General features: G+C 44.0%; 1 protein-coding gene across 6 annotated transcripts in view; it reads left to right on the top strand.

Annotated features, from left to right (window-relative positions):
* Nucleotides 1–13,435, top strand: part of USP9X (ubiquitin specific peptidase 9 X-linked) — a 157,007-nt gene that overhangs the window by 21,833 nt on the left and 121,739 nt on the right. For 3 of the 6 annotated variants that reach the window (XM_025857856.2, XM_025857853.2, XM_073901918.1), the window contains exon 1: nt 1,771–2,454. The exons of 1 other annotated variant lie outside the window; for it this stretch is intronic. The gene's annotated coding sequence lies outside the window, so the exon portion shown is untranslated. Of the gene's footprint in view, nt 1–1,770; nt 2,455–13,435 lie in introns of those variants that run through there. 2 more of the 6 variants (XM_025857858.2, XM_025857857.2) reach the window with 1 other exon arrangement.

The raw sequence follows: 13,435 nt of genomic DNA, 5'->3' as shown, positions 1-13,435 counted from the left end.
GCTCATAAGCTAATGGAGAAGAAAAGCCATTCATGGAAATAATTATGAAAACAAGGTAAAATGTGCTACGAATTATTAGGGCTATGAATTTTTTCTTGAGTACCTTGTTAGATAATTTTTGGGGTGAAAACATGAGTCTAGTAATGTACAGAGAAATGATTTTAAAATTTAAGATACTAGTAATGGGCTGTCATCCCTAATTAGTTTGGATTCCATTTTAACAACTCTATTACAAAGTAACATAATTATAGCATAACTAAATCTAACTCTGTTCCATTCAAAATATAATAATCTTACTTTACAAGGGTTTGCTATTTTGCATTTAGTGTCCAAAAGCATTTTTAAGTCTAAAGGAAATCTGGTAAATTAGGAACCGCATTTCTTTTCTCTTTGGTCATCGAAGGTAGACTGTATAGAATTGATCGAAGCACACCATTTATTTGAAATTAGCGATAACCTTCACTTTGGAATATAAACATGTAGAAAATAGTCCATGACATACATGGTGGATGTCTTGGGTTAAGGCCTTTCTCGATTCTAACACTGAATTGTATTGATGATTTGGCAAAAGAGGCTAATCTTGCTGTTCAGTACTGTTTTGTCGCTATGCCTTCCATGGCACTTTTTTTCTTTGCTGTTCTAAGGGCTCCTATACTCAAAGGGTGATCGGTCACAGTCAGTAAGGTTGTGAGGAAGCCCAAGCGCTGTCAGGTACTGATGCTGCAGGATCATGTGAATGAGTTTCTCAGAGCACTTGCTTCATAGAATGGGGGTGGGAGGCTCCCCCAATCCCCCCATGTTCCCCCCTACCCCGCAGGAGATAGCCACACCTTCCCCCTATCGGCGCGGAGCAGGTGGCCAGGCCCTGGAGACCTCGCACTGCTGCCACCCCCCAAGGTGCCCGCCCAATGGGCCTGGCTGGCTTACGGGCCTAGTGACGCGGGTCAGCTCTGCCCCCGGGACCCCCCCACGCACCGCGGGTGCGACCGCCCAGCGCGTGGTCTCAAGATCTCGTCTTTCCGCTGCCCCTCCCCCCACAATCCCGGAAAAAGGGGGAGACTGGTGACGTCATCATCCGGGCACTCGCCGGCGGGGCCACGGCTCACAATGGAACAAAAACAAGCGGCCCAAGTCAAACTCTGAGCGACGCAGCTGCGTTTCGCGCGATTAACCCTGTCCTGGCCACACACTGCCAGATCTCCCAGTTCCTTCTCCGCCGTGGTATGCCAGAGCCTTCCGCACTTCCCTTTCCCCATTTGTCCCTGTCCTCGTGTCACCTCTGTTCTCAGTCCCCTCCCTATATGAGGGGTTTGGAACACAGTTGCCGGTCGTAGCGCGACCCTGGAGGGGCCGGCCGGAAAAAACGGTATTGCGTGAACAATCTCTACCGCATTGTGTTCCCCTCCCCCACTCCAGCTCTCCGGGTTACAAGCGCCTCGCGCCTGGCCCGGCTTCCCTGGTAACACACGCAACTCCCCCTGGCTCGACGGCCCGGGGTGTAGGAGAAGGGAGCAGAAGGAGCAGCTGGGGGGGGGGGGGGCGGGGTAGGGAGGAGGAGGAGAGGAGGGCCAGGGGGCGGGCCCTGTGGGGCGGGACTTGACGGGGGCGGGGATCCTCAGGGCTTTGGGCGGTGCTGGGGTTAGTGGGAGTCTGCGCCGCCGCGCTGCTGCCGTCGCCGCCACTAGTGCTGCTGCCGCCGCCGCTACCGCCGCCGCCACTGGCCGAGCGTTTTTTTTTTCTTTTTTTTCTTTTCTTTTCTTTTTTTTTTTTTTTTTTTTTTGGTTTGCCGGATCCGCCATATTGGCGAGGACGGGCATCCGCGGCTGCGGAAGCTAGTCTCCGCGGCTGCCGGAGCCGCAACCTCCCAGCACCCGGCCCGTCCGGGCCTCTGGCGCGCGGAGCCCCTCCCCGCGTTGCTCTGCTCACAGGCCTCGCGGGAGCCCGCCGTTGCCGCCTCTCTCCCGGGAGGCGGCCGCCTCAGCCCCCGGTGCTCCGGTCGGCGCCGGGAGCGAGGAGCGAGCCGCAGCAAAGCGACCAGGCCCGGAGTGGGGACAGAGGCGGCGACCAGGGGAAGGTGAAGCCGCCACTGCAGGAGGAGGAGCAGGAGGAGGTGACGCAGGAGAAACGCACCGCCCGGAGCCCGTCTGAGCTCTGAGAGCCCCGGCCCGAGGGGAGAAGAGGGAAGAGGGACACCGCCGCCGCCGCCGGCTGAGGAGGAGGAGGAGGAGGCGGCCGCGGCCACCGCTGCTGCAGGGCGGGCGCGGCGACCAGCGAATTCCGGCGCCCCCTGTGCAGCTCCCTGGTCTTCACGCCCGCAGCCTCTCGGCACACTTTGTCGCCAGTCAGCCCCGGGCCTGGGATGTACCCAGGGTCGGCCTTGTCCTGGGACTGAGTCTTGCAGCTGTTTGCTGCCTCCGCGTGCCCTGTTTCAAGAGAAGACGCCTGTGTCGTGCGGTGAGTAGCCTGCCGCGCCGGGACGACGCGCTTCTCCGGGGCCAACAGCTGGATCTAAGTGAGGGGAGGAGGGCGAGGGGGGTGTGCGAGCCCACGGTTCCTCCGTCGGCCGGCCGCTGGCCGGGCCGGGGGCTTCCCGGCTCCCCCTCCTCCGCCGCGGGCTGGGCGAACGCGCGCGGCGCGGGTGGGGGCGCGGGGCTCCGTTCCGTGCCGAGCCGGCGTCCCGGGAGCGTGTCTGTGTGTTTTGGACTGTAAGGGAAAATGGCTGACGGCTTCGTCCCTCCCCCTCCTCCCCCTTCCAGCCCTGTCTGGGGCCGAGTAGGAGGATGGAGTCGCCGGGCCCGGCGTGCCGCCCCCGCATCGGCGCCCGGGGGCCGGGGTCGGCGGCGGGGGCTACTGGCCCCCGGCTCCCGGGCTTGCGGCCCGGCGCTCGGCCGAGTCGCGGCCGCTCTCCTCCCCAGTCTCGTTCCACTTGACACCAAACGCCATTACTGAGGTGGAGTGATTTGGAGCGGCAGAGCTAGGCCTCGGCTACGCCTGGCTATCAGGCCAGACGACTTGTCCGCCTCCCCCCCCCGCCCCCACCCCCGCCCCCACCCTCCCGCGATAACAGTCAGCTTCTCCTCGGCCCTGTGGACTGGGAGCCTGAGCCGGGTTATCGGCCTCCTACACCTCCTTCGTCCCCCTTCATGTGCTGAGGGCCAAAGCCGCGAAAGATGTTTTGATGCAGAAATCGCCTCCCAGCTACCTTGAACCCACCACCTTTCTATTTTTAACTGTTTCTGCCAAAAATATTAGTCTCTGTGAGCTTGGTGATAACGAACCCTTCAGATTTCTTGTGGTACGAGGCTTCGGGTTCGATAAATTTATTTTTCATTCATTGTGAAATACTAAGAGTTACGGAGCAGGTGTATACATTGTTTTGTAATCGTTGTAGGGACTTCTGTGGGGACTGGAACTTACACGGGAAATTTTTAAGATTTCCAATAGAACCTGCTTAAATTAAGCATATTTTTTGAAAGTACCATAGTTATAACCTTAATTGGATTTTCCATCGTGCAGTTTACAGGTGTGTGTAATTTCTTCGGACTGTCTTTAAATTTAACTGAGCGAGTTGTAGTTGTAAATATTCGTGCCTCATTTTGGGCGGAGGGAAACATTTGTAGCCGTCTTTTACCTGGAAACTCACGAGCCTCCTAAATCTACATAATGTTTGTATACCTTCACTTCTGAGGAAGAATCTGGGCTGTATCTATTGATTAGGAAACTTTTCAGCAGGTACTTAACCCTCTCTTGGAGCTCATTATCTACTCTTAGTGATTATATAGTAAGGACTCATTAACCATGACTAGCTTGGCTTTCTTAATCCGTACACTTGAATTTAAAAATAGAGACTGCAAACTCTCCTTTAGATCTCCCTGGTCTACTGATTCAGTGGGCTGCCATTTTGGTTTCAGCAAATGCCTCCCAAGTTCTTAAAGATTAAGCGTTATTGTTCCAGGGCCTGCATAGAGTGACAATCAGAAGTATCTGGAATTGGTGTTCCAAAGGTGAACTCAATGTTTATTACATTTTGTTTTCTTTATTTAAAAAAAAAAAGGCATTTGGGGTATACGAATATTTTCCCCCTACCCTTTTTCCTGTATTTTTTTGCACGGACGTTCAACTTGGAATTTTTAACGTGTTATCTTAATGTTCTCATGCTATTTCTTCCTTTTGTTTGCTGACCTTGTAGTTTCTGAGAGGGAAAATTTCTGGAGGGATTGAAGAATGGCAAGAACAGTACATGTGAGAATCTGGATTCTTCAGAAAATTACCTTGAAGGGCAGATTTTACCTTTCACCAAATTGTAATCTCTTGTTGGTGTTCCATAGTTCTCTTGTTTTATCGATGGAATGCTCAAGTAGGATTTACTCTGGATCTTTTTTTCTTCCAGGCTCTTGAAATAAATATTCTGACATCTCAAGAAGATGAGGGATTTCGTGGATGTCTCTTCAAAGATAAATTTTTTTGAGATGGTATTAATAATGCTGTTTATAGTTTTTGAAAATGGATGTTTGTCATGAATTTGCTAGTCAAGTGCTTGATTAGTTGGATACAAGCAAGGGTTCTTTCAGTTTATTTTATAAGGTCAACTTTAATAAAGTTTTTATACTAAAGTTCCAGGATTTTAGTATTGAAACCAATCTTTGTTTAAATTAGGTTAAGAAAGTTGTTTGAAACATAATGGCGTGTTAAAGATCAGTCTTGTAAGTCTTGGCAATTCGGAATGGATCTTATTCTGTGGTTCTTGAGCTAGTTGGGTTTTTTTGTTTTTTGGTGGGGTTGTTTTGTTCTGTTTGTTTTTGACTTCTAAAATAATGTGATGGTTTCATAATAGCCTGCATTATATTTTCCCTCTTGCTGGTATGTTTTGTGAATCTTGGAAAAAAAAAATTTTTTTTTCTAAAAAATGGGGGGGGGGGTGGGATTTTAGTCCCTCCCCCCCTTTTTTTGTTTGTTGCTAAGTTCTTGTCTTAGTATAGGGTCTAACGTTAGTGTTTGGGAAAGGGTTAATGCGTTGACCCTCAACCCTTTGCTGCACATTAGAATCACTTAGGGGAGTTTGGGTGGGGGGGAACTGATGCCTGGATCTCCCTCCCTAAGACTGATTAGGTCTGATAAGACTGATTAGGTCTGATACGGGTCCTGGGCAAAGGTTTATGTTAAAACCACTGTAGGCGATTTTCATGCAGTCAGGGTTGAATACCACTGTTAATGCTGTTAGTATGTTCTTATTGAACTTTCAAGCAGATAAATAAGATGAATTTTTTTTTTCTTAAATGTTTTCATTTATCAACATAAATAGTATTGTCTTCATCATACAGGTGAGGGATTGAGGTCTGTCAACCAGTGGTGTTTCAGCTACGGTGCCACATTAGTGAAATGACACTGATCACTGTTTTTAAAAAACATTTGGAACTTTCGTTTGTTTCCTGAACCAGAGTAGCTTTAGGTTAAAATTTTGATAAAAATATGACAATCATCTGCAATTTGGGAAATAACCAGTTAGCCAGAGAGGTGCTAAAAGCTTTGCAGCAAGTAGGTTCTTCCTTTTCCATATGTCTCCCAACATGTTCTGGTTGATTAGTTGGTGGGTGTGTTTATGACTAAAATAATGTTAGGCAACATAACGTTCCTAAAAGATGTAAAATCCAGGCATTTGTCTCCCAGTAATTTATTTAAATGATCACATAAATGAACATTTAGTATCATGTGAACTTCTATTATCTCAATTTGAAAATTCTGAGTTTTATTTAGCTTAGTTTAAAATCAGTATAATTTTCACAAACAGTTTTTAAAACTAAGGGTTTCATTTTGCATTTTTGTAGTATCACTCAATAATGTTATGGATTAAATGAAATAGCAGTAAACGCTTTTATTTGGTGTTTATTTCTCTTAATTCTCTTGGTCTGTTGTGTTAAATTCTGTACTGAGGCTGGGGGGAAAGCCTGCTAATGTGGAATCTATGAGCTTTCTTAATGCGGCACAAGATCTCAAAGATCTTTCTGTTAATGGTCATTGTAGTCTTATTTTCTGTGGTATAAAGTATCAAAAGGAAGACGACTTCATAGAGCTTCTGATACTACGTTTATTGGAGTTTGAATTATTACTATTGAATATAATGACCAATGTAATATACTTTCAAGGAATAAGAAGTGAAAAAGTATACTTTTAAGATATCTTACCTAAATTTATTTTTCATATGTGCCTGTGTCTTGTGGGCTTCAGTACACACGCACGCACACTACGTGTATTCAGCAGCAGATGGGTTTTAATTCTATTTCCAGCTACTGTCTAACAATGATTTTCTGCCTCAGCTGTGGATCAGAATCACCTGTAGAGCTTTTTCAAAATTATTTTCCAAAAATTAAAAAAAGCTAATTTTCTAGGTCTTAACGCTCTGGAAATTATGATTAAGTTTGGGGTAGAAACTAGGCATTTGAAAAACAAAAAATATTTCTGATGTGCAGCTAGGGGGTTCTTTGTACTTCATTTGAGGGAAAGGGAAGATCTGAGACTTTGAGTTTTGTGTGCTACCATTAGGCAGTATGAGTTTAGTTTTGCCACTCACACTGCCAAAAATTCCAGACACAAAGTAGCAAAAAAGTTCAGAAGCTAGATTAATAGTTCATGATTCCAGAGTTTTATGTACATACACACAACAGGCCCGCAAAAATTCATTATCTCTTATGAGCACCTTCTTGGAGTTAAGGTTACAGCTCTAATACTAGCTTATTAATACCTGTTTTAAGGCATTAGTTTGCTTTTTATCCAACAAATATTTATTGGGCATTTATGTGCCAGGTACTTTTCTAGAGATTGCTATTGTCTAGAAGCTTATGTTGTAGGAAGTGAGGAGCATTGGACTGGCTGATCTCCAAAGTCTTTCCTAGCTCTAATTTTGTCATTCTTTATTGTGCTTCATAGATGGAGACTGAATTCTGTTATAAGAAATTTACCTAGTTATGGTATAATCCAGTGGAGTTTTCCTTTTATCTTTGAGTTTCTTTTCAATAGAAATTCAAGCTGATCTCCAGTCTTCTCCAGTGAACACAAAAGTCAGGTACAGTAGAAATGGATTAGAATTCTTGCATATTGAGTTTAGGAATAGCTGTATTTGCAGTGCTTTTAATATTTGGCCAGGAATTAAATACTCTGGTGTCCAACCCTTCCTCCTGCTGTTCCTTTTTTGTATTGCTGCTCCGTCAGTTACCTCTATGCTGTTGGTGTGTATTTTTTTGTTTGTTTTAATTATTTTGTTCAGATGCTTCGATTTTTGTCCTCCAAATTTTAGATTTGTGGCATTCATCTCACCAGACTCAAGATCCTAAGTCACTGATACATCTCTAGTACCTAGAAAGTGCCTGGCACATAGATATTCAGTAATTATTTGTTGGATGAATAGTCAGTTCACCATATTATATTGTGGTATGATTTCTCTATTTTTTTTCCCTAATTCTCTTTATTACTTGGAGTCACTTAACTTGACCTGATAATTTTTTTATTCATTTATTTTTATTTATTTATTTGATTTTAAAGATTTTACTTATTTATTTGAGCGAGCGAGAGCACAAGCTGGGAGGAGAGGCAGAGGGAGAAGCAGATTCCCTGCTGAGCAGGGAGCCTGATGTGGGACCCGATCCCAGGACCCTGGGATCATGGACCTGAGCCAAAGGCAGATGCATAACCGACTGAGCCACCCAGGCGTCCTGATAACTCTTTTATGATGAACAGTCCTGAAAGGAGTCTTAGATCTCAAACTCCTTGTTTTTCAGATGAAGAACATGGCTGCTGAAGTAACTTGACTAAGATAGTGTGCATAGACTATGTTCTGCATGAAGCTCTTAACATATTTAATAAGGCACAGTAACTATTCTTTGATTTCCATTACCTTTGTAGTCACCGTCCTAAAATTCACACTTAAATTTCTCTCTGGTGATGGATAATGGGTAATAAGGTCAGCAATTCTGTCCTTTACCTTTGTGTATTATGGAGCATATAGAATAATCTTTACAATAACTGCCTGAATGGCAAAATCTGGAGGAATATTTGACTCCCAATACCTAGAATTGCATACAAAATTGATGTATCATCACATTTTGGTTTCTTTCAGTTTATCCTTCTGTAACTGATCAATTATAGAAGTTTTGAACACTAGACCCATATTGATTGGTCAGCCATTATCAGAGGAACTGTTTTCCTTGGCTTGATTTTGAGCTGGTTGTCTTGGATCCTATCCTTGGTTGCAAACCCTGTAAAGTAGGAAGAGAAAGTTTAGACAAAAAAAAGGAGTAGAAGACTCCCTTTCCTATCCTATTTATGCCAATTTCCTTCCTGCTGACTTTGGTGTTTATTCAGAGTTTAGGTTGTTATCTCTCTTCTGTTGGGGTCTTTTCTCTCGGTTACTTCTAAGAACTGAATACCTCTACGCAATTAGACACCAGAAAGCATGGAAATTATTACATGGTATTAGCCCCATGTTGTATCTAACCGTGTATTTTGTCCCTGATCAAGGTAGTGTAGAAAGATTTGGTTGTTCTCCTTGCTTGATAATACCTCCCAAATTCAAATCAGGGATCAGCAGACTTTTCTGTAAAAAGCCAGATCGGAAATAGGTTTGCATGCTAAGAGGCGAAATTGAGGATGTTAGATCAATTTTCTATTGGTGAAATTTAAAATATGATGGTGCAATTATTTGTAATTCAGGTCTGGTAAGAATAGAATGGGGGGGCTCATAAATACTTTTTTTTGCATAATGGAGGATTTAAAGTTAGTGTTCCCTGTCATTAAACTGGTTGGAAATGTGCCTGTGTGAAATGCATTCTCAGCTTGTGGGCTGTACAAAAACAGGAGTTGGATTTGGTCTGTGAACATAATTTGCCAGCCCTGGTTTAGGGCAAAGTTCTAAAGCCTGGAGGGTTTGTTAAAATAGATATTTGGGCCCCCTGCGTTTGATTCAGTAAGTATGGGATGGGGGCTCAAGAGTATATATATCTGGGGCACCTGGGTGGCTCAGTTGTTAAGCGTCTGCCTTTGGCTCAGGTCATGGTCCCAGGTCCTGGGATCGAGCCCCCACATCGGGCTCCCTGCTCCGCAGGAAGCCTGCTTCTCTCTCTCCCACTCCCCCTGCTTGTGTTTCCTCTCTCTCTGTCTCTCTCTGTCAAGTAAATGAATAAAATCTTTAAAAAAAAAAAAAAAGTATTTCTAACAAGTTCCCAAGTATGGAACCACCATTGGAGAATTACTGGCTTAGAGATTAATTCTAGCATATCTTATTTTTCTTCAGGCTTATAGTTTTGTCTAATTTTTCTTGAATCCTTTTTATTTTGTACTTTATTTTAAATTCTGCACTTACATGTTAAACGCTTATTACATGGTAGGTATTGTACCAGATAACAGGGATACAAGGTGAGCAAAACAGAATTGTTCCTGTCTATATACTGGTTAGTGAGTTTAAAAATCAGTTTCTGGGGCACTTGGGTGACTCAGTTGGTTGCCTGACTTTGGCTTAGGTTATGATCTCGGGGCTCTAGAATTGAGCCCTGAGTTGGGCTCCCCACTGAGTGGTGAGTCGGCTTGTCCCTCTGCCCCTCCCCCTGCTCCCGCACGCACACACACTCTCGCAAATAAAATCCTTAAAAAAAAAAAGTCAGTTTCCACAAACCCTTTAGAGCTAGAGTCTGTGAAACAAAAAGCACCATTTTGAAAGCAGGGCAGTGGTGTTTGATGCTCGTTAAAGGAAAGCTAAATTGGAAGGAGACATTACAAAATAAATACTTCATTAATTTGAAGTCTTAGGGGATAATGTTCTGTATAAATGAATTTTTCAGATTCACCAAAGCTTATTTTTATTTTTTCAGGATTTTATTTATTTAACAAAGAGCATGAGCAGGGGGAGTGGCAGGAGGAGGAGCAGGCTCCTTGCTGAGCAGGGAGCCTGACGTGGGGCTCGATCCCAGGACCCCGGGATCATGACCTGAGCCGAAGGCAGACGCTTAACCGACTGAGCCACCCAGGCGCCCCCAAAGCTTGCTTTTAAGTACTTAAACCAGTTATTTGATGGAAGGCTTTCTAAAGATGTTACATACTTCATAATTTTCATCTGATTATGAAATTTATGTATTCTGTTAAAATGTTTGGGGAGCACGAGGGAATAAAAGCAAAAGGAAGACACAAACCCCACCTTTGATAATTCCATCATGTAGAAGCAACCATATTATTTAGATGTGTGTTAAATCAAAAGTTCTCATCAGTTACATAATTCACTAAGTCACGTATCCTGTGTCTGCTGTCCTGTGCCTCCACTTACTCCTGCCGTAGGACTTGAGTGTGTGCCATTTGTTCATCCTGCCTAGGAGACAGTTTTCATGTCCCTCCTCCCTCCCCTGCTCCTTTTTTAGCTACTGCATTTGTAAACACTGCTGCAAACTTTAATTATGAAGTTGATTTTCATATACTAGAACTTAATTTCCCGCTATTTTTTTTCTTTATCCCCCCCCATCCTTCATTTACTTGACTCGCCCAATTCTCCACACACTCCTTATTCTTTCACACCTCTATTTTATTTCTTCAGTATCCTTTTTAGGATAAGTTTCCTATTCTTTGTATCAGCTGGAATTTCCAAACTTAATATCCTTGAGACAGGGAACTGATTAGGAATATAAGTCTTTAACATTACTGGGTTAGGTTGTGCTCATTGGTTATGTTGGTTGACTTTGTTCAGTGGTGGATGAAATAATTACACTGACACAGGAAATTAAGTATGGCAAATGTGTAGTAAAGCTTATGATACTTTCCTGCACTCAGAGTTGGAAAAACCTCTAAGAACACGTGAATCTATTGTTTGGTTTTGGAATATTTGATATCTATCACATTCTCAGGAATGCATTCTGTATGAAAGGGAAGAGTACTGCCTAGGCTCTTGTGAAAGTGGTTGCAGAAAAACTCATTTACTCCTATTTAATCAGTATGTATATAGTTGTTTACTATATCCTTTGTAGATATAAATCAGTTATCCAAAGTTCTTCTGAGTTTTTGACTTGGAGTGTGTTGAGCTGGGGTGAAAGGGATTGTAAGTCCAGGCTGAGGGTTGGAGGAGGAACCTAATGTACTCCCTGCAGGTGTATTCCTTGTCTGACTGGATGTCATTATTTGAGCCATATAAATGTCAGCTGTCTCAAATTGCTCCTACTCAAGCATTACCTTAGTTATTCTCCGTGCATCATGGGAAGAAGAATCGTGTCAGTGAAAGGAGAAATGGCAAGATTCTTTGGCTTTTGTTCATCTACACAGCCACAAGGATCGTGTTCAGGTATCTCCTTATCTCTCCCCGCATACTCAAAATTGGGGCACCTGGCTGGCTCAGTCGGTGGAATGTGCAACTCTTGATCTCAGGGTTGTTAGTTCAAGTCCCATGTTGCATGTAGGACTTATTTAAAAATTAAAAAATACTGCCCAAAATATACCATGGCAGCTCTATCCAAAAGAGGTCATTCTGACATAATTCCAGTCTGCTTTTCCAAGGTGATTTCTTGTTCTCCCATCTAATCAAACAATCCATACTTGATGTGGATGCCCCAGCCTTTCCTATTCTCGTGGTTTTACTTCTTGGAGCTCCATCTCCCCTTTGTGGCTAGCCTCCAGCATCTAGCTCACAGGCTATGTTCGTGAAGTATTTTCTTTTTCTTTTTTTTTTAAAGATTTTATTTATTTATTTGAGGGAGAGAGAGAATGAGAGATAGAAAGCATGAGAGGGAAGAGGGTCAGAGGGAGAAGCAGACTCCCTGCTGAGCAGGAAGCCCGATGTGGGGCTCGGTCCCGGGACTCCAGGATCATGACCTGAGCCGAAGGCAGTCGCTTAACCAACTGAGCCACCCAGGCGCCCGTGAAGTATTTTCTAATTTAGTTGGAAATTGGTCTTTACCGTCTCTGAATTCTGGTAGCATTTTTCCTGTGCTTTTCTTTTGGCCTTAACTTACTCTACTACTTTTTGTTTGTGTTTCTTCAGATAAAGCCCCTGGAAGGTGGCTCTGGAAGTTCCTGAGGCTCCGTTGATAGTCTTAAGTCTGAACTGTCTTTTGTAGGTGGTCAGAACCTCCCCTCAGCCTGATTGAGAGAGTGGTATAGTAGGTAGTAAAGAGCTCTAATCTCAGTCAAAAGGCTTAGGTTACAGCTGTAATTCCTCTACCAACTAGTGAGGAAGTTCCTTTACCTCCATGAAATCGTAAAGTGAAGGCTTTGGATTGGGTGATTGCTTTCTTATAACAATGAATTCATTCATTTAATACCATACTGGCACAAGGGATACAAAGGTGATTAATTCTTACTTTCTAAGTTTTATTGTCTAGTAGGCTAGACAATTAATTATACATGTGATAAGTGCTATGTTACATAGAGGTGTGAAAAATGGAGTAGTAGAAGAGATGAAGAAATCATTGTAGTTTGAGGTTGAGCGAGGTTTGCTGGTCTTCAGAAGTGTACTCTTTTGGTGGCCCTATGAATTAGAGCAGGGACTTCTGGGTAGAGGGAGCAACTCGAGATGAGGGTTGGTTTGTTGGTTTTTGTTTAATTTTGTTTTTTAGAGAACGCATGTGCACACATGCGAGGGGTGGGGGTGGGGGTGGGGGAGCTGGGGGAAGGGCAGAGAGAGAGGGAGAGAGAATATCAAGCAGGCTCCACGCAGTGTGGAGCCCTATGTGGGGCTGCATCTCACGACCCTGAGATCATGACCTGAACTGAAACCAAGAGTTGGATGCTTAACCAACTGAATCACCCAGGTACCCCAAGATCAGGGTTTTTAACCTTAACACTATTGACATTTTGGGCCAGATGATTCTTTGTTGTGTGGGGTGCTGTGCTATTCCTTTCTGGCCTCTACCCACAAGATGCCAGTAGTACCTGCTGCCCCCTCCCCCCATTGTGATAACTAAAAATGTTTCTAGACATTGCCAACTGTGTCCTAGGGACAAAATTTGAGAACCACTACTTGAAATGGAGGAATGGAAGTGAAACTTCAGTGTTTTAGAGAAAAGTTAGTAGTAGAATGTAGAAGGAGCGTTGGAGATAATTGAGAGGGAAGGGATTATGGGAGGTGAGGCTATATCACAAGGGACGAACTTGGGTGCCACATTAGGGCACTTCTGTTTTGTTTTTAGGGTAATGAGTTGTACTTTTAAATTAAGTGAGATGATTAGGTTTGTGTTTCTGAAAGATAATTCTGATGGCATTGTGGCAGACATGTCAGAAGAGGTGGGGAGCCAGGAGTATTTGAGGCAGTATTTTTAACACTTTGGCTGAGAGATAAGAGAATGGTTGAGGGAATGGAGTAAAGGACGTGAGATACCTGGGACTCCCCTTGAATGAGGGAGTTGCTGCTAATTTGATTTTGGCTTCCATCATTGAAGGGAGTGTTGAGCTGGAAAGCAAAGCACCTTTATTG

Source organism: Callorhinus ursinus, unplaced genomic scaffold, assembly GCF_003265705.2.
Source record: "Callorhinus ursinus isolate GAN/ISIS: 27379988/994484 unplaced genomic scaffold, GSC_fseal_2.0 scaffold16, whole genome shotgun sequence".
NCBI classification, from domain to species: Eukaryota; Metazoa; Chordata; class Mammalia; order Carnivora; family Otariidae; genus Callorhinus; species Callorhinus ursinus.
This window is presented reverse-complemented; position numbering and strand designations above follow the sequence as displayed.